This window comes from Anas platyrhynchos, chromosome 6 (assembly GCF_047663525.1).
Source record: "Anas platyrhynchos isolate ZD024472 breed Pekin duck chromosome 6, IASCAAS_PekinDuck_T2T, whole genome shotgun sequence".
In the NCBI taxonomy this organism is placed as follows: Eukaryota; Metazoa; Chordata; class Aves; order Anseriformes; family Anatidae; genus Anas; species Anas platyrhynchos.
This window is the reverse complement of record NC_092592.1, coordinates 11,143,294-11,165,932: the sequence shown is the minus strand read 5'-3', so window position 1 is coordinate 11,165,932 and position 22,639 is coordinate 11,143,294. Positions and strand designations below refer to the sequence as shown.

General features: G+C 45.5%; 1 long non-coding RNA gene across 1 annotated transcript in view; it reads right to left on the bottom strand.

Annotated features, from left to right (window-relative positions):
- Nucleotides 1–22,639, bottom strand: part of LOC110353920 (uncharacterized) — a 63,446-nt gene that overhangs the window by 10,307 nt on the left and 30,500 nt on the right. The window contains exon 3 of the long non-coding RNA XR_011810338.1: nt 9,318–9,403. This is a non-coding gene — a long non-coding RNA (uncharacterized lncRNA). The remainder of the gene's footprint in view (nt 1–9,317; nt 9,404–22,639) is intronic.

Sequence of the window (22,639 nt, the reverse complement as noted above, 5' to 3'; positions counted from 1 at the left end):
TCTTTAAACTGGGCAGGCACAAAGTTTTGCTTCCTTTCCCAGATGTGCTTCTTTGTTTCCACTCTAAAATGCACTGCACTGCATTTCCACATGCATTACCTGAGGCCCAGGGGACGAGAAGGTACCTCCTGGAGGTTACATCCCTGGAGCACTCCCCATCTTTTTCCAAGTATCTGAAGTCTGAAATAAAGAGCTGGTGTGCTGAGCACTCAGCAGGCAGCAGGACCTCCTACACCTCCAAGTTTAACTAAAAATACAACATCAGGGACTCTTCAGCTACATGTTTCATACCTCCAGGAGGCTCTTATATGGCCACCCAGTTAGGTGCACAACACCAGTGAGCCAGACTTCAGTTACCCATCTTCCTGCCACCGCTTGTAATGCCAACCTGCAGTTTACAGACTGGATTCCCATCTCACTGAGTTGCTTTGTAGAGTGGCTTTGGGGTAATGCAAGCTATATTATGAGATATGGAGAACAAGCTGAGTGACTTGTTAGGGTGGTGACACGCAGGTGCCTCACGAAAGAGTCTGCAAAAACAACCCAGGCCAGCACTAGCATGGACAACAGCACTGGCAGACACTGGATACAACCTAGTTAGGCTCAGTTCCTATTAGTGCTGCTTTATATGAAAAGCAAACAGACTCCAGCCATGTTCATTTACAAGCAAGTCACAAATTACTAGCTATCATACACTAAATAAGAAGGGTATTTACAAATTACTGCTCTAGAAACTTGCCTATTTCTGTGGGTATTTTTATGCTCCTCACCTCCCTGAAACGCTCAGATGCTGTAAACCTGAACGACTTGCCTCCCCCACTCCTGGGAGACACGAAGTGTTCCAGGTGAATAGCTGCACTGAGATCACATTTGCCAAAGATCAGAGGGACAGCGGAGAGCCAAAATATTTTTCACGTCTTAGTTCAGCCTCAACCAGGAGGCTTTTCAGCCTACACCAGGGAGAGCAATCTGAAGGATTACACCTTGAGAACTATTCCAATCAAATAAGGCAGCAAAATTGCACGTCTAGCACAGATAACCTCCTTTTTGGCCCCACTCAGCTAAATTCAGGAACTTTAAGACCAACTTATCTGACACCAGAAGAGCCAATGTTAGCAGTACATAGATTTGGACAAGAATATAATCTATTTCAGTTACAAAATCCAGCCTAGAACTGATGTCCCTTAAACTCTAATCTCTTCCACACATTTCTACAGATAAAAAACAGGACCGATGTTTTCTAGCATTTATTTGAACCTAAGCAGGTGAGAAACAGAAAAAGAGAGCAGAGGGAGGAGTTGGAAAAGAATCAAGGAAACATATGAAAAAGAAATACCAATTGAAAAGAAAAGTACAAATGGCACAATACCATGCTTTTTCTTCTTCCATCTGTTTCTCCTTCATCACTTAGCTCCCTTCCAAACCCCATTTCTATTACTCTCTGCTTCATTCCTGGCACTGGCAGGCCTAAGCATTCCTAAATCAAAAGTCAGGCCCTCGCAAGTACTTGACTGACTTATAGATCACAGAAATCTTGGAAGCAGCACCCTTGCTGTGTGCCTGCAGAGTTCACTTCTTCACACAGAGCCTGTGCCCACGAGGAGCTTTGAGTAACAGCTCACACACCAAATATTTCTACAGAAAAGAAAGTTTCTTCCTAGCTGGCCTTGGTCTGGTCTCTCAGCAAGGAGAGCCATCTAAAGCAGTGTTTTGCAGTTCTGCATTTAAACTCTGTCTGTAAAAGGACCACATGCTTACCTATACGAAGCCCTTTACTCTGCTTTCTGATTTTTAAGTTATTAGAATTTGCTTAGATAATGTTTCTCTGCAACCATATGGACTTTTTGCTTTTTACACAGAAGCTGTAGAAAAAACTCATGAGAATTAAAGCAAGCCAGAGTTAGCAACACTCTGGCTTTCTTTCAGAAGAAAGCTTTCTTTAATTGATATTTAGCTCAGAGGCGTGTTGCAAACACTCCAGGCACTGCAGTGTTCCCACAATTCTTCAAAGAGAGCTCATCTGCTGTTTGCAATCCACTTTCCATCTCTGCGACACAGATGGGAACACAAAGGTTAACCTGGATGAGTGGATCAGCTGTTTGGTGGATGGCTCAGAAACCCACTACGAGGATTTGGCATGTAAGCAGCAAATCCCTAAAACATTCTGTTAGCATGGGAATCAAATAAATAACCCCTGCTGGGACCCCTAGGTCAACCGAGCACACAGTTTCAGGCCACAGGGTACATCCTCTTATACATTTTTTTGATAGTTTCATCACTGGAAGGCTATAAAATTGCCTGCTTGGTGATAAGCTACGCTTAAAGCATACGGCAGCCCAAAGACTCCAGAAGCCAGCCATCCTAAGTGCCAGCAACACAAAGCAAAGAAAAACCACATGGAACAAAAGTTACTTAGCAGCCACGAAACAAGCAGGTTATTAGATTTGTGAAGGAGACCTGTAATTACCTACAGCAGTTGTGGGAACCGCTACCACTTGTATCTCCAAAAGAAATTTGACTTTACGAGGCATCACTGGAAGGCTCTAATCAATCCTGAATCTGTTTTGCAAGTCAGTTCAAAGAAAAATTTAAGTGTGGAAACAAATACCGTGTCTGTTCCATGGAAAGAAGAGACTATTCTTTATTTCTACCATCTTCACATTTCCAGCAGATTATCTTTTAAAAAAGCTTTTAAAATACAGCTGCAATCATCAGGCTTGAGAGGTATTACAGAACAGGGAACCATGCAAAGGGATTAACTCCTAATATCATCCAGCTGAACAGCATGAGCTCATCTGGGTTTAACCTCCTGAATCCACTCCATTTGTAGGACCCAAGCAAAACCAATAAATCACTGCTAACAATCAGGCAATTTTTATTTTAAACATTAAGGATAAATGACTTCCCTTGCATCTCCATTAAGGAACCAAATTTTTTCCTGGAGAGGGCATATTTATCCATTCACTGCTGCTACATTCCCATTAGTGCCAGGCAAATAACTCATAAGGGATCATCTGACACAGCACGTCCCTTTGAGCACAGATTGGCCATGAACAGACAATTTTTTCAATTCATTTATTAGCACAGAGCAAGGACCACAGGGCTGGTGGGGCTGTTTGCAGGTGGAGTGCAATTGCCAGCTGGCACAAGGAGCTTGGGGACAGCATTGCACAGACCACACTTTTGTGCAGTTCCTTGCCTGGCCCAAAGGAGAGCCCTTCCACAAACTGGTTACAGTGTAGAGTGCAGAAGAAAGCCCATCTCCCACTTGTAGTTGGGCTTTTTTTAATTCATAAACATATTGGAGGAGGTGAAACTGCTCTGGAGGCTGGCTCTGAGTAGGGATGGTGAGAGCAGCTACATGGGAACAGCCCTTGGGTTGCAGCGAGCTCCAGGAGCAAGTGAGAGGTCCGAGAAGGGGGTCAGTCTGTGCGGATATATTGCCAAAGAGATGGTGGAGTAGAATGTGAAAGGCAATGGCAGTAGCTCAGGGCACAAGCTTCTTCAGTGAATCTCTAACAAGGAAGATTGCGGCTCTAAGCTGCTCCCCCTCTACCCTCCTGCAACAAAAAACACTGAAGTGAAATGAAACATCCAGGCAGCAGGGCTTGGGAAAGCTTTGTGTTTGGTAGAGACATAGAACATGACCACTGGGACATCCAGGAAAGCTCTTTGCTCTTTTCCAGTGACTACGGAAAAATATCTGCCTGTTACTTGTGTCTGCAGTCAGTCTTCATTGCCCAACAGAGTCAGACACCCATTTCAGAAGCAAGGCTGGGGTCTCCAGTGAAGCAGCAAGCACCAGCTCTCCTTGGGGCAGTCTCTGGGTGCCCACCCTCTGAGGGAGCAGCACTGCCACCCTGGAGGGCACAGGGGGACACAAAGTGCTCTCCTGCCCATACTACAGGAATGGCTGTAGTATGGGCAGGAGAGCCTACCCAGCCAGGAGTGTGGGCAGCTTGGCAACACCTCCTCTTCCCCCAGCCCCAGGCAGGCCCATCAGGGTTGGAAGGATGCTGCACAGTTGGTTTTTGGCACACTTACAGAACACCTGAGTTCCTCCCTCTGTCCTGAGATGCATACTTGTTTTGGGACCTTTCATGTTCCCTGCCTGCACTTGGCTTTGAAATGAGGACTCCCTCAGAAACCAGAGCTGTGCACAGCTCCAGCCCGAGCCATCCAGGACCAACCCTGTCCAAATGACAACCAAAGCTAATTAATCATTTACAGTGTGTGTGATTTACAGCGTAATGCAACTAAGAAGAAACAGGATTCCAAGCTGGATGCACATCAGGGTGCAGTAAATAAAGCACTTCTGGCTGCAGGACCCTGCTCCAATCTCCCTGAACCCCGTGGCAGACCCAGCACATCAGCACAGGTGCTGCGGGCTGCACCTCCTCTGCAGCACTCCTCACCACAGGCTTTGTGGGAGCTTCTTTCCAACATTCATCCTTTAATTATAAACCACAGTAGATATAATTATGTAATTTTTACTGATTAAGCCAATTTGATTGTTTGGGATGATTCAAATAGGCCACGTGATGTTCGTTCTCATGAGGGATGAATGCACAAACACTTGATATGAATATCCATCCTGTGGCATCTGAATTGCAAATATTCATGTGTGGCAATGACATTTGATTGTTTAAAATTGTTTTCTAGAAAAACAGTTGCAAATTTATTAGGAGAAATCGTGTAGCTGTCTGAACAAGCCTGAAAGGAAAGCGGGAAGAGAAATGAACTCAGGAGTCTAATCCCTATTCAGAGGTGTTATTGTACTCAACTGATACTCGGCACTACTTTCATCCTTTCCACCAAATAACACTAAATAACTCCATGAAGAAACATTATCCTACTTTAAGAACATTTCAAAGGCAACAAGCAAAAGGGGCATCTGCCTTCACTTAAGAGCCAGCATTCTGACCCTTCTCTCCCAATGAAGGAGTACACACCCAAAATAAGAAGCATACAGCCAACACAGGCAATTTAAAAATAAGATTCAAAAACCAAAACCAGATCGAGGCTTATCAAGCACTTTTCAAGTAATTCAAATTCACTTGCAGGATCCCTACTTGCTGTGTTTGTGCAGTCCCTGCAAAATTACTTTCAGCTGAGGTAATTTGACAAGTTGAATATCAACTTGAACTCCTCCTTTGCTTTTGATCACAGCACTGCATCTGCTGTCTGGGACTTCACCTTACCTTCAGGTTTCACTGTTGATCCCACTGGAAATCATGCACCTAAGAGCAGAGGCTTGCTCCTGGCCTTTTGGGAAAACCAGCCTGCCAAGGCTGTTGCCACACCTGCATCCCTTCTGTCAGCTGTCTGTGCCCCTTGCTGCCCCAGTGAGAAATATGAACACACAGAGGCCAAGCAGAAGGCTTCAGGTCAGTTCTCCCTCACTGCATGTGCCAAGTTTGATATGGCAGGTTAGCTGCCAGTGCAAAGGATGCTGCCCAGTTATAAGATTAGCTTTGCCAGCCTCAGCTGCCTCTCCCTGCTGCAGCAGGTGGTTGGCCAAACACTGGGATAGACCAAGGATGTGTCAGAAGACACATACCCCACTGAGTACAAGAACCCAAATTGCATGCAACAGGCTTAGCACCCAGATATGGTAGGGGGATCTCTACTTTATAAGAACTTAGCTCTTAACACTAAAGATTGTCTCAGGGTCCCCTTAGCACTTTTGCTAACATCAGGAAGCAGCAAGGACTGGTTGCTCCCTAATGGGCAGGGAAACAGGCACAGCAACAGAGCCAGCAGGGCAGGGGGCTCACCAGCCAGGCCCCCTCCTGCAGTAACTGAGCAAGGCAGACCAGATCAAGCAAGCTCATGGTGATGGGTCAGGTCCTAAGCCAAGCAAGGAAGTCAGCCTGCAGGGCTGGAGCACCACAGTACCACCAGGCATAAACAGAAGCAAGCTGGAAATCAGCACCATACAACACAGCTCCAAGGAGAAGTGAAGGCCCAGGGCTGAGCTTAAATAGAGCTCCTGAGCCCATGAGCAGGGGCTGCAGGTGGAGCCCCCAGGTGGGGCTGGTCAGGGATGTTAAGAGCTACTAGTGGCCTTTGGGCCCTGACAGCACCCAGGAGCATATGGCATGTCAAGCCCTCCTGTACCACGCTAGGCTATGGCATTTGTGCCAGGCTTCAGTGAGAGCCTTCTGGTGAGGACAGCCTAGCAGCCCACTGACAGGGGTTTATTAAAGAGAAATTCACCATCAAGAGGCAAGTCAAATACTTGTCCTGGTATCCTGTGGGCGCAGTGCAGGCTGAGCCATGGCAAGTGCTCTGGGCTCATTACAGAGCATGGTCTAACAGCGCCAGATCTGCTGAGGCCATAGGTGTGCTAGGGGTTCCCAGAACCTGCTTTAGAAACTGCTGGTATACACTCTGAAAGAAAGGAGAACAACTCTGGCTCTATTTCGTGGCCCAAAAAGTAAGAAGAATAACTGACAGGAGACCTGTCAGCAACACAATCTCTGGTGAAACTGGTGCTCCTTAACCCAGCAGGCTGCGCTGATGTTACCTCAGTGCACCAACCTTAGAATTCTTCTTTGTCCACCACCTCCCATCTGTTCGTTGATTTTTATTTCTGCTTAAATAAAAAATGGGGTTATATTGGTTTTCATCATGATTGCGGTGGGGAGGATCTGACCCAACCATGACTGTAAATATGTAAGTGACCAGCAGCTTGAGCTCATCGCAGCTCTTTGTTGCTGCAGAGACCCTGCCAAGGAGTAGTTTCTTTACAAAAGGTGGCAGTCTTGCTGTCCAGCAGAAAGACAAGCTAACTCTTCAGATACCTTGTGTGTCCTTGTGTAATATTGTCTGTGCTGGCTTGAGTTCATCTGGGAATCTCAGAACCGCAGTGATAGAGAGATAATATCAAAGCACGCCAAGCTGTCTCAGACACTGGCTTGTCCTTATCTCCTGGGCAGTGTTATTGTTTTCTACGCTAAAAATTAAGTGAATGTTGATGAAAATTATTGATTGGCAGCACTGCAGATGGATATCCTGTTTTCACTCACAGAGCAGGCCCAGCAAATGAAGATGTGACAAATGTAATGCCAATAGATGCTGCAAGACAGTGACAACTCTTTTCCCATGCTGCCAGGAAGAAACTGCTCTGTATTATAGCAGTTTCATTTCCACACAGAGTGTAAGCAGTACAGTTGCTTAGGTTTTAGTCACTCAATGCAGTAAGACTGCATATCCTCAGTATTTAAAAAGCACTTTCAAAACTATTTAAAGAGTTTATACAAGATCATCCTTTCAGATCTGTCAGGATAAGAAAGATTTTCATCCAGTTTGCATAACCCCCTTGTGCCCTTTTCCATTCCTGGTGTGGCAGCAGGTTGTACACAGCCTCTCACTGTGCTGGTGAGGCATTTGTGTACACTCCCCATCAAAAGTACCAAAACTTGATTATATGAGAGTTACAATGGGGGAGGAGAAGACAGTGGGAGAGAGCTCTTTCATCCGGAGAAAAAGACTTACACTATTTCACAGAGGGCAGTCATAACTCTCAGTCATATTAGCAGATCCCAAAGTTACCCAGAGTTGAAAAGCTCAATTTTCCATTACCAGACATAGGAAAGTGAGATGCCCTGTAATTTAACCCCTCACACATTTTGTATCCTACTCGAACAGTCTGGATGTTTTGAAAAGTGATATTAACTCTTCAGAGTGATGCTAAACTACTGGTATTTTGCAGTTTCAGCTACTCATGGATTTTTTAATAATATTGTAATTCATCTTGTAGATCACTGCTTCCACTTGTACCTTTATATTCCACTTACACCTTTATCAACTTGCATTCTTCTAGAGAAATTATTTCGTCATAGTTCTTCACAGTATTACAAAAAAATAAATGTAGTGGTGTTAAAGAAAGGATCAGCCATTATTATCAGCTCTTATTACCGAGGGCAAGTACCCATTTGACTGTCTGCATTTCTGTCTGTTACCAAAACTGCCCAGAGGCAATTTGTCCTGAACTAAATGATGCCCTTTCAGCCTCTCACTGGGAGCTCTACAAGTCCCACAAAACAATCAACCATTTCTCTCCTGCTCACTTCAGAATGAGAGAAACAAATGTTGGGAACCTACAGCCTGAATTTAAGACTTTGTGGTGCAAGATGCATTCAGGCATGTCCAAAATGAGGATCTTACTTGTGATCAGATCAGATTGCTCATCTGAGGTCAGAAAAAAAAAAAAAAAAAAAAAAAGACCTAAGAGCTGAGGACCTGTTTGAAAACACATCAGAGAAATTCAGGATGTCAGTGAAGGTCAGGGAACTGAGGAACTCTCTTCTTTTTTTTTTTTTTTTTTTTTTGGCATCATCTGACTTTTGAATGGTGGCAATGTGGTTTAGCAGTGAAAAAACACAGAGAATAAATGACAAAAACCTAAATGGACACTCCACAACAAGCTGACAAGCTGTGCAGTACAAATCTGCCAACCGACCAACCCACCTCAGCTAATAATGCATCTCAGATAACATCGAAAAGTGTTCTGAGACAAACCACAGGTAGGAATAGATTAACAGATTATCATTCATTTCTGAGTGCATTCATATACTTGTAAATGTCAGTCTTAAGGAAGCAGTCTTTCCTTCTATTTAATCCACTCTCTTCTGAAAATAAGATCAGTGACTCAACTTCTCTCAGCTGACTCCCCACAGAAGTGCATATTCACAGCACATTGGGTCCCAGTTAGATCCTCACCCCACCCTGCCGCATTTAGCAGCGCAGAAAGGACAAGAGGGTCATGATCTGCAAACAGAACGGTTGATTTAAATGTAGGAGGAGCTGTGTGCTCACATAGTTGAATTCTCAAAACTAATGCATGAGGGAGACAGGCAACCAATGCTCTCATTTATGTCTGCTCAGTGAAACAAGTGGCGTCACTAAGTGTGCAAGCTTTCATTCCCGTCTAAACAGAAGAATTTTTTACCCTCAGTGGAGAGGAGAGCGTGCTTCCCAAAGGCTCCAGGACTGGAGACACAAGAATGAAGAATTCCTCCCTGAACTGCTTAGTGCAGTTGCATATGTTGAATACTGTGTAGTTATGTTGCATATCATTCTTCAGGACTGCTTTGGTAGAGCTGGTATCTCCATTTAAATTGGAAGTGTTGTTATTTCATTCTATTACATTTATTCTTGTTTCTAGTTATGATAACATATCTATTATGCCTAGCATGGCTCTGTTCCAGCATTATAAATTCACCTGTTCTTCAGTTTGCAAGAGCATTGGGTAGGCAGGACGCACAACACAAATTAAATTCCCGTTAATAAGGGTTTCCTCTTTTTCATACCTGTAACAGAGAGGCACACGAGTCACGCTGTTGGATATTTTGGCCTTTGGTTCGTGGCAGCTCTGCAAGGAGGGCATCTCTTCTTCCTAAAATACAAAGACACAGATGGTAAAGCAAGAAGTAGTATTAAAACATGCTGTCTCAGGACTCTCAGGGTCACAGATAGTGTCCTAATGTGTGCTGCAGAAACTCTATATACATTACAATACAATTAAGAAGCCGATACACCATCTCTCACAGGTGCCTGCTGTCTATTGCTGATGGACAGAAATAGAGGCAATGTCACTATGCAGCAGTCATCACTCAGTTTAAGATGTGCTTGATAGCAAAATTTTCAGGGCAGCACATCCTATCAAATTGCAGCCTAACTTCTTTGCATATGCTTCAGAAATTGGTATTTCAATATAGGGAAAAGATAAGCGCTTTCAGCCATGCTATGAATATTATAAGCTATGCTTTTATGTTTCTGTGGAACTATTACCATTATTTCCAGATGGTTATTTCACTGTTTTTCATTTCTGGCACCTATAACAGTTTGTATTTTTGCCAGGGTTTACAAGGATTTCTCAAACTTTCTTTAATCTTCCGACACAGGGTTTAGTGAGAAGGCAGAAGTATTGCATTGCCCAGTGCACAGAAGGGGCAGACCAAAGACACACACCTGCCCAGAATGATAGTCTGAGTTAACAGTGGAGATAACAATAGAAAGAGGGAGAAAACTGGAAACCCCAGGGCTGGGATGAATGTTCTTCACAGGGAAATGTCATCTTCACAAATTTCATTGCAGGGAGTTGTGGACAGGACTGCCCAAAGCTATGTTTTCCTGTGTGTGTATGAGAGAGAGAGAGAACAGGTAGAAAGAATGGGAAAGTGGAAGAACAAGATAAGTCTCAAAGGGAATGTAACCAACACAGCATCAGCTGTCCTCTGTTTTGACCAGCCATCCCAGTTTTCATCCCAGTATTGCCCAGGGAAGCAGAAGCCTGGGGAGGCCATCAAGGCGAAAGCAGGCTTTCTTTCCTCTAAATAAGTAAAAAAAAATCAGCAACAAAAGCCAAACAGATTTTTATTAGACAGAGGTCTATAAGAGGACCTTAAAACCACGCACAGCTTGAAGCCTTTGTATCTAAGTATTTAAAAACTGATATATATTGCTGTTTGTGTAATAAAATGAGGGCACTTCCCTCTCTAGCTCTTGGTCTGCATCAGCAAAAAGAACCTGACAACAGCTGAGCTCTGCATCTGCAGCAGCTCGGCCAATGTTGGCGACTTTACACAGATGAGGTTTATCCTCTACTTTCAGAGAAGGCTCTTAGCGAATCCCACAAGCCACATTTCATGTTTGACCTATCCTAGTGGGCAGCTTCTGCCACTCTTTCCTACCTGCTTCCACTTTCTCCCTCCCTGTTTAACAGGAAGGAATGTGGACGTGCCAGCAGAGTGCAGGCCACGAGCTGGCAGGGGTGGTCGAGGAGCGAAGTTAAGATTTCTGAGCCACTTTTTGCCATCAAAAACCTCTTTGCAGTACGGTTTACAGTGGGGGAGCTCAGATGGCACATGTTTTCACCAAGTTATCACAACAATCTCCCTCTCTAAGCATTAATATCATCTGCACCTGTGCTTTCCCTGAATAGCTTTCAGGCACTTCTGGCCAAGAAGAACAAAGCTGCTCCTCAGGGTCAAGTTCAGCCTCTGTGAAAGCGCTCAGCCTGCTCCTCCCGTGTGGGGCCACACGAAGCGATGATGCTGTGAGCAGTGGGCTTGTGATCAGCCAGCGTGCAGGTCTGGCACCTCTCCACTGCACCGCAGTGTCTCCTGGGGACGTATGTCCCTCGGGCTTTCCAAATAATGAAGGTAGCCGCAGTCTCAGATCCTCCTGTGGGAGCTGCCAAAGTGGAAAGGAGTTTTTTGAGGAGTGGAAAGTCTCAGGGAAGTCTCTTATGTTGAAATTTAATAGGCAGATACTCCCAAAGCAGCTTGGAGAAATGGTCACACACATTTCATTTTAATAAGTGGAAAATATGTGGTCAGACTGCCAGATTTGTCAGCCTCTTTTGTGCATTAAACTGCTATGTAGAAATGATGAAATTGTGTGGCATTTCTATCTCAAAGGTAAGGGGCCCACCTCTTACTAAGCTGTGCTGTTTGTGGCATTCATTTTATAATTGGCTTTTTTAACCGTGCAATTACAAGTGCGTTCTTTGCACCTTTCCAAGCCAGAATGGGTTCTCTGGGCCAAAGGCTCAACTTCGTAACCGCTTACCCTGGGCATAGCTTCACGGGGAGAAGCCTTGTCACTTACTCAGCAGCAGTGCTTGCAGACTGGGGCCCTCAAGCATTTTCAATGGTGTTGCGAGGGGAGGAAAAAAGGATTCACTCCAGAAAGGCGTGATATTCATGTTTTATATATATATATATATTTTTATATATATATATATATATTTATATATATAAATAAATAAAAACAACCAAACTTTGGAAAAGCCATTGTTGGCTTGCTTGTATGAGCACAATAAAGCTAACTTGATCATCTGCTCTGAAGTGCAGAGAGCTCTTGTGTGGGCTTATGAAGCCCAGGAATAAAGCCAACTTGGCCCAAACAATGTCTCATTTGTTGACCACGTAGACTGCTGACTTTCCTTAGCTGGCTGTTAGATTTCACATTTCCATACGAGTGCAACGTGCGCTCCCCAGTTCAGCTTCCTTCTATGGCTGGATCAGACTGGCATGTTGGAGCGTGAGGGTGAATTTCATTTCCTTGCGGTCTTATAGTTGAAATATGACGGGAGAGAGACATTATTCCTTTGAATGCATTTTTTCTGACAACCTGCTTTATATTTCTGAGTAGATCCTTTGAGGAAAATCTACTTTCCTTCCCTCCTTTCTCCCCCAACTCTTTTAGCTCCTCTCTCTGAGCCAAGGTTTTTCCCTCCCTCGGATAATAAGTCAGGTGCATACCGCAGCGAAACAACATTTTAATCAATTAACAGTAATCCCTTGCTGACAGCAGTGCAATCACTCAGCTAGTATGATAAAGACACTCATCACAGGCGATTATGAGGAGATTAATTCCTTTAGGAATTGACTGTTGCTTCCCTGGCAATAGCTCTGGGAGCAGTTTGGTTTAGAAAGGTGTTTTCCCAGTGCAGGCACTTACCAATGTTTGTTTTCCCAGCAGTTCCTTGTCCCTCGTTCAAAGTTCCCGTTCCCTGATTCTTCCCCCATGAAAAGGGGATTTATTAGCATAGATCAGAAATATAAATCTGGGTATGTCAGACAAGCAAACTCATCCCAGGAGCCAGGTGAGGGCAGAACACGTGTTTATTCTTTGGCCTACGCAGTACGAGGTTGCGGAGGCTAACCGAACAGGTAACACGTTCGTGCACGTTTCTCCAGCCAAGAAAATCTGGGAAACCCACATCATAAAAATGGAAATAGGAGAGGCGCTCCCCCAAAAGCCAGGGCCCTGCCAGTGAAGGTGCTGACCTGGAGCTAAAATGGCGTGGCTCTTCCCTCTCCCTCCCAGCCCGACCCCCAGCTCACCATTCAGCAGCTCACCCCGGACACGCTGGTGCCTCCCCAGCGCTGCTGCCTGTGGCGCTGCCCTGACACCTGAAGCTGCAGCCCCACTGCTCCGCGCCTCACCCCGTGTGGGGAGACAGGCAGGCCGTGTGGGGAAGAGACATTTCCCAGCCCTGCCTTGTGACTCCTCCAAGCACAGCGTCTGCTGGGCGAATTAAACACCTCCTGCCTCCTCTGCTCCTTTTTGTCTCCAAAGACATTTATTTTTCCCTTGCTATGGGTCAGGCATGGCCCCCACCTCCCTCCTGACACAACAGCCAGAAAATGAGGGCCCAGAGTCCGGGGGAGAACCAGCTTCTGCCTCCTGTCGCACAGGTAGGCTGTGCTGATGGGTGCCCTTTCTTATGGCTGGTGAGATCCAGCCACAAGCCCTTCTAATCATTGCTCAAGGGAAGTACCAGAAGATGTGAACTGACACACAATCCAGACGCACCTACAGATGCCAAGGCTCTGGCAATGTCACAACAACTTTTTCTTAATACAGTCCTGATACTAGACACCATTTAAAATCAAGTCTGATCCAAGACCAGAGCAATTTCACGTAGGGAAAGAACAGCAGAGCATTAAATGAAACCTACAGAGCCTCACAGATAGCGGAGGAAAGCTCAGGGATTTCTGGTGACAACCTGTTCTTCAGACCTTTGGGGAGACTTCGGCCTGAAATGGTTTGGCACCACTGGAATCCCCAAAAGATGCTCAGGTACAGGAGCAAGAAGCCACGAGGGGCACATCACGGCACAAGGGGTGGCTTGAAGGTCCCACAGCGAGCCAGCCTGGGGCTGGCCTGGCCACCCCACATCCCTGGTAAAGGACTACTGCAGCAATCTTTGGGACAGCTGGAAGCCAAGCACAGCTTACCCTAAGTGCCGAGGCCTTTCCAGAGCATCTTATCAGGAGAAGAGGGACTTAAGATACAGGGAGGCAAATCGCCATGCTGCCAGCCCCATGTCCCAGGAAGAGCTGAGGGGCTGGACCAGCTTCTCAGGCTGCTCCCAACGCCCTGGAAGACTGGGTGCTGAAGGGGAGGGCAAACAAGGTGGTGACATTTCATTTCATGCTGAAATCTAAAGGCAAGGCTTGGTAAGAAATGGCCACTGGCCAAGTGGTAAAATAAATGAGGCCAGTGTCAGGAATAAATCCGAAATGCTGGAAAACACCAGAGCTAATCTAACGTCAGGAGCAGTATTTTAAGGCAGACTGACACATAGGCAGCAGTGTCAGTGTAGGGAGAATACTGAATTAGTCCCACATGAGCTTGTGGCTGTGCCTTCTTTGCACACATTTGCATCTGATTCAGTGCAACCTGAGTCCTGTAAGCATCATGTAAACGGTGGGATTTCCCCGGATCCTCTGCACTTCTGTCTTTGCAGTGCCATCGCTGCTTCTTGCTCCTGTCGTAGGACTCTTCAGAGGCCCCTCCAGGAGTCCAGGAGTTTGCCCATGGAGACTCAGGGGCACCTGAATACAGCAGACACACAGAAGGGGCAAGTTCTCTTATCCCTGTCCCAGATACCTCACATAATCAGAATGAATGTGCCTTTGGAGCTGCCTTAGATTTCCCTAGTTCCCCCTCATGCTGCAGAAACCTCATGGGGTGATTTGGTAGAGTCACAGCAGGGTGAGTGAGCCTGACTCATGCTTCCTTGGGTATGGAGATGAAGCCATCGGGTTCTGAAGTCAGAGCAGGGTCACAGTGTCTGCCCAGACCATGCCTGGACTCTAAGGGGTTACCTGCAAGCTGCAGAGCAAGGGGGCCAAGCATCTGCCAGAGGAAAGCAGGAGGAATCGCAAGGAAAATGAGCTGAGATGATTGCAAAGGAAACCCCTCTGCCAGCCACGGGCTGAGCAGCACTCAGTCACTGCTGTCAGAAACTGCCTGGCGGTGTAGATGTGGATGTTATGCCAGAGCCCGCGTAGAAGCAGAGTGATTCATTCCATTTCATTATGAAATGATACCAAGCACCATAAAGTGTCAGCTTTCAAGTTCATAATTTATAAATTAAGCGTAAATAGCCCGTATTCTGAGCTCCTCTCCAGCCACTCATTTATCTTTCCCCTGTGAAAAATTAATGAGTCCATAAAATAGCTTGTAAATTTAGAGCAGTCATGTTAAAAAAAAAAAAAAAAATCAACACTGCAACTTTCCTGGAGACTCTGAAGCATTAGCTGGCTCCAGCCACTGCTCTTAATCACTGGTCTTAGGTGTGCTACCGTGCTACAGCAAAGAGCTGTGACTCCTGCTGCAGACCAGTGCCAGAGACAAGATAAAGCACTGGGTGGTTATTAGGCAGTCCTAGTACAGCAATCCCTGCTTTCAGCAGCCTGGCAGACCGCTTCCTTCAGGGGCTGTTGAGGACTTAACATCCTACCCAAGATGTCGGGAGAAGAATTAGCAAGACAATTTTTATAATCAACTTTTCTAAGTGGAAAATTCACCCCAGGCAAAACTTCTGGTCTGTGGGAAGGAAAGCGAAAAGAGCCGGCTCCGCCAGCTCTGCATTTCCCCTCCGAGAATTCCCTGCAGAGCCCTTTTGCTGGTTTGTGGCCTTTTAGGCTTGCCTCTGGACAAAAAACTGTGCTGGCTTTCCAAGATCCTCCGCAACTTTGCAAGGACCTGTATTCCTGCCTGGTGATTTCTGTATCACAAGGGAGGGTGATAGCAAGAGATGAAGGATGAGATGACTGGAGGATGAGCTGCGTGGTTTTCTATTCATTTTTTATACTTATGCTTCACATTTGGAGGGGTTTGCTCAATGAAGAATTTTTGCTAAAAAATTCTTTCACAGACATGAACTCATGAAATATCCAACTCTTTCATTGCACTCAGAAAAAAAAAATAATAGAATATACAAGGCAGAATTAGCAAGGCAAAGGGATTATTTTTCCCCTTCGGATACATATGTATGAGTACGTTTTGTATTCCTTCTCCTGTATAGTGTAAATACGACTGCCACGAACAGTAGGCCGCTATGACAATTTATGACAAAAGTGGCAGATTTTATTAGATGTAATGTTAACTTATTCATTAAATTCCTACAACCAAACATTAAAATGGATACTATTCCTGTGGGGACAAAATGGAGAGATGAACATAATAACTTTATCTCTGCTGCATGTAAAATATTCGTAATTGAGCAGAAAGCCTGATCCCGAATGCTTACAAATATAAGGCCGGGGCAGCAAATGTGATTGGATTTCTTATAATCTAATCATTTTGCTCCATATGTGGCCCCCAATCTGTTTAGGATTGTTAAAATTCCTGGGTATTGTAGTGCCTTCCCCAGAGACGGCCGGGAAGGGCTGAGGACAGCCTGGGCCAGATGGGATGCCAGTGACTCCAGCCAGCAAAGGCAGAAAAGAGGACAGCGCTTAACTCCTGCTCTGCCGGCCACCGCAGAAGATGTCTGTAAGGGAAACGAATGCAGTCCGCCTTCCTGACAGCACTGTAACATGCACTTTGTAGTTCAATGCTCCTGGGAGCAAGCCGCTGCAGCCCCTGGGGACACACAGAGCAAGGAGCAGTGATCGCAACCTGCTGAAAAACCGTTCTGTGCTGCAGGTGGAAATTTCGGTTGCTTGTAAATTCCCATGGAGATGTGAAGGAGGGAGCTCTCCCCAGGACCCAAGAGGGAAGTGAAATGGTCTACGTGAAACCAGCACCCACACGGTGAAAGGCCTCCTGGCCAGACCAAAGGTGTTTGTAAAAAGCTTGTGGAGTAGCACAGGATCAGAGATTCTCCCTCCAGAAAAGTGAAATTTGGCAGGCCTGTGCTTGATTTAAGAGCAAGAGCCTGGCTGCTCAACATGCCCTGCTCCTCTCCAACTTGTCATTAAGAGGAATTAAACCGGCACTTGAGAACCTCTGCCATAGAAAACACTTGGATGTTCCTTGTTCACAAGGGTGGATTAGTCCTATTTATAAGAGTTTAATCCTTTGGCGTGTAAAACAAGCAAGACTGTAGCTAAAAACAAAATATAGGATTACCCCATTAAAATGGCGCGCTGATTACGGACAATGCCACCTCTTTCCTTTCTGTGACTTTGGCAATGGAAATCTTCAGCAGCTTCCAACTGAACGGAAACCCTCACATTGTTATTCCTTACCTGCCCCAACTGATTCGCTGCTTTGATGGGAATTTTGTAGGTGCTTTCTGAGGCACATTTAACAAGACTTAACCTAAAATCCTGAAAGCCTGGGGGTATGGTAAAAGGAAAAGGAAATGAAAATAGCAGCTCAGGACCTTCAATATGTTTTCCTCTTTAATTCATAAAGAGGCTGTTAGTGTAATACCGAATCCTGGCTGGGGACTTGAAGATTCCTCTGTTGCACTGAATTTACTCTTATGGAGGAATGAATTCTGACACAAAAATAGGGAATTTTCCCATTAAATTGTATATAGTACCCTCAGAAGCAATCTCTTACATCCTGGAAAATCAGAGCTTTGCATAGGAAATCTCCCCTATATCACCTGCATTATTGGTCTCTGGATTCCTCTAACTGCCTACTACTACTCTTAAAAATGTTGAATAAGAATATAGTGATGGATAATCATATTTCCGTATTTTTTAGATGGCTGCTTTCCAGAAGACCCTTCAAGGCTATCTTTTGTTTCAATAGTATCAGAAAAAAAGCTCATTTTCAAGTGTAAAGGCAGCAGCATCTTATTCCCTGGCAAGGGACAGCTAAGCAAAAAACTTCAGCTACAATTTCCGTATTTACAGCAATCACCACTATCTAATCCTCTGGAGAACGTCTTAACAGAGACATACCAAAGAAGTTATGGATCCAAAATACAGCAGGCCACTGGCTTTTCATCCTACAAAGCCAATATGCGATGCTGGGACAACCCCCTAGCTTCCGAACCAACCTATTCCTTTATTTCCTGCTGCAGGAAAATTCCAAGTCTGCTTTTCACTTCAGAGCAATTCCCTGTCTCTCCTGCTTATTAAAGCCACTGAATAGGAACAGACCAGAGCTTTTCTTATCAGACAGGCCTTTCAATGTTTGTGCATTGCCAGAGCTTAACAAAACCTGGAAGAAATATCAGCAGCTGCCCCACGACTGTACCCTCGGTGGAGCTCTTTAAGCTCCAGACTTTTGCTTAGGCTTGTCTTTCACAGTTTCAAAGGAAAGTGTGATTCTGGAGCCAAAGCTGCCTAAGAAGATATTTTTTGAGCAGTAATACTAACCATCATCATGTTAACTTCTCAAGGACCTATTAGCTCTGGTATCTGTCAAGGAGTGATTCCGACAATCCCTCCACTCGGCAGGGGATTTTTATGGAAATTTGTGCCCCCCTTCCATAGCCAGCAGGACAAGTTCAAAGCTAGAGTCTTCTGCCAAGAGGAATGGATTGTAACTTGCAGCCGTGGAAAATGCAAAATATATCAGGATGCTATAATCATGCCAACAGATCAGATGCAGAACATGTTCAAAAACATCAGACAGCCATAGCTACTTCCAGACGGTGCTATGAACACAGGTTGTAAGCCCTGATTAGTTAAAAAGATATTTTGCAGACAGATATGTAGCTGTAAGCTAAAGACTAATTTTGACTTAGTGGTTCATAGAATATATGTGTGTGTGCACATGTGTAAAAGACAGAAGGGGGGAATGTTACTTGCCTCGTAACGGAAAGATTAGATTTCTATTTCCCCATGAATTTTTAATGTGCTTACAGAGTATCACAAAACAGAGCTCCCCGAGCAGGGCTGGGGGCACAGGGAAGTTGTCTGGGTGGGCAACTGCCTGGGCTACAGCCAGGCCCTGATCCAGCCGGGCTGTGGACAGGAACACAGCTGTCACTGCTCTGCAGTGCATGGTACTGATGGTGGAGGCTAGATCCTCATCAGAAATGCCCACGGTCAGTTTTTGCACCCACCTGCCAAGTAGAAAGGTGCTATCGGTTACCGGAGGCGTGCCGGGCAGGCTGTCCCTCCTACAGGCTCTGAGCATCGCTCCGAGCATCCCTTAGCAGAGCATCCTGTGAAAGAGCAGCTGAATGCTACAGGCAGGGTGTGCTGGGGGACAGCTGTGAGGGGCTGCAGGATGCTCCTCTGGCTCGTGGGATCACAGAACACAGAAACCAGGACTGCAGTTGCTGGAAATACACTCCTGAAGTGTCTTTGAGAGCTTCAGACTATCTCCCTGATAGCCTGACTTCTTGCTCTGGTTTCATCTGAGTTCCTTTGTTTTCAGCGTTACCAATCTGTTAGCAGAGCTGCTACAGAACAGACTGTAAGGCAGGCCTCTGATGGCAAAGGTGGCCACCACTTGCACGTGTGAGAGGTGTTGATGGCCAGCAGGGTTGGGACAAGAGCAAGATCTCTTGAACAGCCCTCCTGAAGTCACTGATTCAGCTCTGAGGCACAGCAGGGCCTGCTCATTATGGACTACTTTATTTTTATTTTTTTTTAATTGAGAAGTCTGTCATATCAATTTTATGTCAAATCAAGGGTTTGATATATCCCTCTTGTGACTCCACTGAGTTCAGTCAAGCTCTATGAGTCATGAATTTAGCTCTTACTTTCTCAGTAGAGAACATGTAGTTTTTCTTTGAGACTGGTTCAGTGAACCTCTAAATCTACCAATGTACATCCAGCAAAGCATGTAAGCACACACACGTGGGAAGTACGTGCAAAATCACGGAAGAAGGAATTGGACTACTTCTACAGTAAAACCACCTTGTCATCCTCTTTCACCTGACATCCCTGTTCATATCATGCAGCAGAAGACGGAGTGCTCCTTCAAGCATTTGGCTAAAACTATGGACAGTTTTCAGATGCCCAGTACCTGCCCTGGAAGCTGAACTGTGCCCTGGGGAACAGCTTGTCTTGAGGGCAGTGGGGAGGGTCTGGAGGGTGAGACAGCGAGCCCAGCCCTGCTCACTGCCACTCAGGAGTCCCTCCAAACCTCAGCATCAACATGCCACAGTCCCTGCATTAATGGCTGATACCCTTTCTTTTGTGCCCTCTTTTCATTGCACATTTTTTTGATGCACCTCATCCAACCTACACTTCCCTCTTCCGTGCCCGGTCTAGGAACTTACTAAATTTGCAGCACCTTTTTCTCATGCTTCTCCTTCATTAGGAGAACGGTTTGCTTCAGGCTGGGTGCTTATATTTTCACTAGTTCATACGGTTTCATTAGCTCCGAATGGACATTAGCTGATATCTGTTACATGGACATCTTTTAGTCCTGCTTTTCCTAGCATTCCAGCAAACATCTTGCAAGATCCCTCACCAGCTCCATGGTGCCAAATCCCCAATCACACAGTGTCTGTATCAAGGCTCCCACATGCTGTCTCTTTGGTAAAAGCCCAGTTGCTCAGCAAATACTTTTTGCAACTAAATTTTAGGAAAGCACTGATAAACAACATATTATTTTTTCTTATCATCTTCTACAGTGAGAGTAAGCACACTGTAAACGTTTCTCTCCATTGTATCTGTTGATGAGAAAAATCTACATTTTCTTAGGGGTAGGTTATGTAAAATCTGTGGAAACCTCCTCCTCCTTCTCCCTCACCTGCCCCTCTTCTTAGCAAGCTCCTAGTCTTGGGAAGGCTTAAATAATACAGCTCCAAGTCCAGGGGGACCATGGTAAAGGGTTACTGCAAATCACGCTCTTCCAACACTGAATTTCTTTTAAAATAAGTAAGAGGCCTAGCCTCCCTGGCATCCTCTGCCTTTGAGCCCTGCAAAGTGCCTGCCCAGAAGTGGGTACAGCTTTCTGGGGCTTGCCCTTCCCAGCAGACCTGAAGAAGCAGAGCAGACATCCTCACAGGGATGAGCCCAGGGCTCCCATACTGGTATCTCAGGCCAAGAAGAAAGAAGCAGCACATAAGTCCTGGCCATACCCTGCTGTCGCTCAGCAGGAGCAGGCCTTCTCACGCCCACAGCTTTGCTGCAACTGCTTCGCAGCCCCAACCGCAGAAGGAAGTGTTTGCACCAGTTGCAGGCAGTTTTCCAAGCACCTTTTCCCTGCTTGCTCCCCCAGCCACAAAACAGCCCAAGCACTTTTGGAGTTTCTTCCTTACAAAGCCCCTGCCAGAAATCTCCACAGCTCCATGCTGTAGATTCCCGACAGTCTTCAAAGGATTGCTAATTCCTGCGTGCACAAAAAATGCCGAACGTTCCCTCCCTCACAGCTCTTCTCCCTTCCCTTCCGTGAGCCAGGCAGCACCTGTTGGGCCACCACCAGCACAACTAACTGCAAGCACACTGGAGAAAGCCTGCCACTGCTGCAGCGCTGTGGGCAAGGGGCTCGCACACTCCGTGGACTTGCTCCATCGAGCTGCTAATGCAAGACATTTTCTGGAGGCGACCGGTGTGCCCCTGGCTGGCTGCTGGTGTGGGCTAACAAGGGTTAACCGCTCTCTGTCTGGCCCCCTCCTCCTCTGTGCGTTCCTGTCAAAGACCTGCTCCCTGGCCAGCCAGGGCTGGGATTAGGCTGTGAGCCGGCTGGCGGACACCCTGTGCAGGAATCAAGCCCCGCTGTCCGCAGGCAGCACCCACGGGCGCCGCGCAGCCCTCCTGAAGGAGCTCCAGACCTGAAAGAGCAGCAGGCAGGGGTGGGAAGATTTCAAAAATCTGCAAGTTCAAAATAACCTTTGAAAAGCCCCAACCTAACAAAATATCAACACTCTTTATTTTTTTCTTTTCCTGAAAGACTGCAAGCATTTTAGTTACAATGACTGTTCAGGAGCCATATGGAAAAATCAGTTCTGTCCTGTTAAACTGGTTGCACAGTTGTGGTTTTCATCTGTCTACAGAGATCTGAAAAGTCTATGTTGTTTTATTGTACGCTTTTTCAGCAAAGCAAGCAAGTGGTCTGGGGATCATCTGGCCAGAAACACACAAGGTAAGCAGTGTGTTTTTTTGTGTAATGTATTTCAGGAGGCTAGGAGTCCACTGTTTGTGTAACTGAGCGAAATCAGCCTTCAGGACGATGCTCTCTTTGGAATAAGCTGATTATATGTTGGTCGGTCGCCTGGTTTGTTTGTTTTCCTGGACAAGAAAAGCTGAGCTGCCCTGGTGTCAGTGTGGTTGTGAGACCCTGTCATTCAAGCAGCAGATAGACTTTTTTTCTTTTTTAAATCCTCTCTGAAGGGCAAGAAACACGGATTGCGTCAAAGGTAAAGCAAAATATTTGGAGTTATATTTTTGATGTGTAAGCTATATTTTGACTACAAGACTAACAAAGTGGCAGAGAACTGACTCAGATTCATAAGGAAAACTGATAAAATATATTTAAAAAGCGGTATGTTCTCAACAGTTCTTTTGACTTGTTTGGACTGTTGTTTAGTCTTACATTCAGGAAGGTGCTAGGAATATCACAGAGCTTTTGAAAGAGGACAGGAATATCCTAATTATTAGGATGTTAAATAGGACATTCAGATGATCTGGGTTCAGATGATCTGGGAGTGATAATTTTAACAATCTCAGTGATTCTGAAGATATACATTACTTTGGGAATCACTGATGAAAAGTCTTGTACACAGAAGTCCACAGCTTATTCAGTACTACATTTAAGTGTGCAGATCTTGAATGGATTTATAAAGGAACTGGCTCTTATACAGACTCATTTAGGTGAATCATAATGATCAGCAGCTCTGCTGAGTTGTAGGCTGAGTGCTGAAGTCAAAAGCACCTTTTCAGACACCAAGAAGAAATGTCTGGTCTCAGAAACAAGTAAAATTACAAAGTGTTGAACCTTTGTCTTCTATGTTCTCTTCATCATC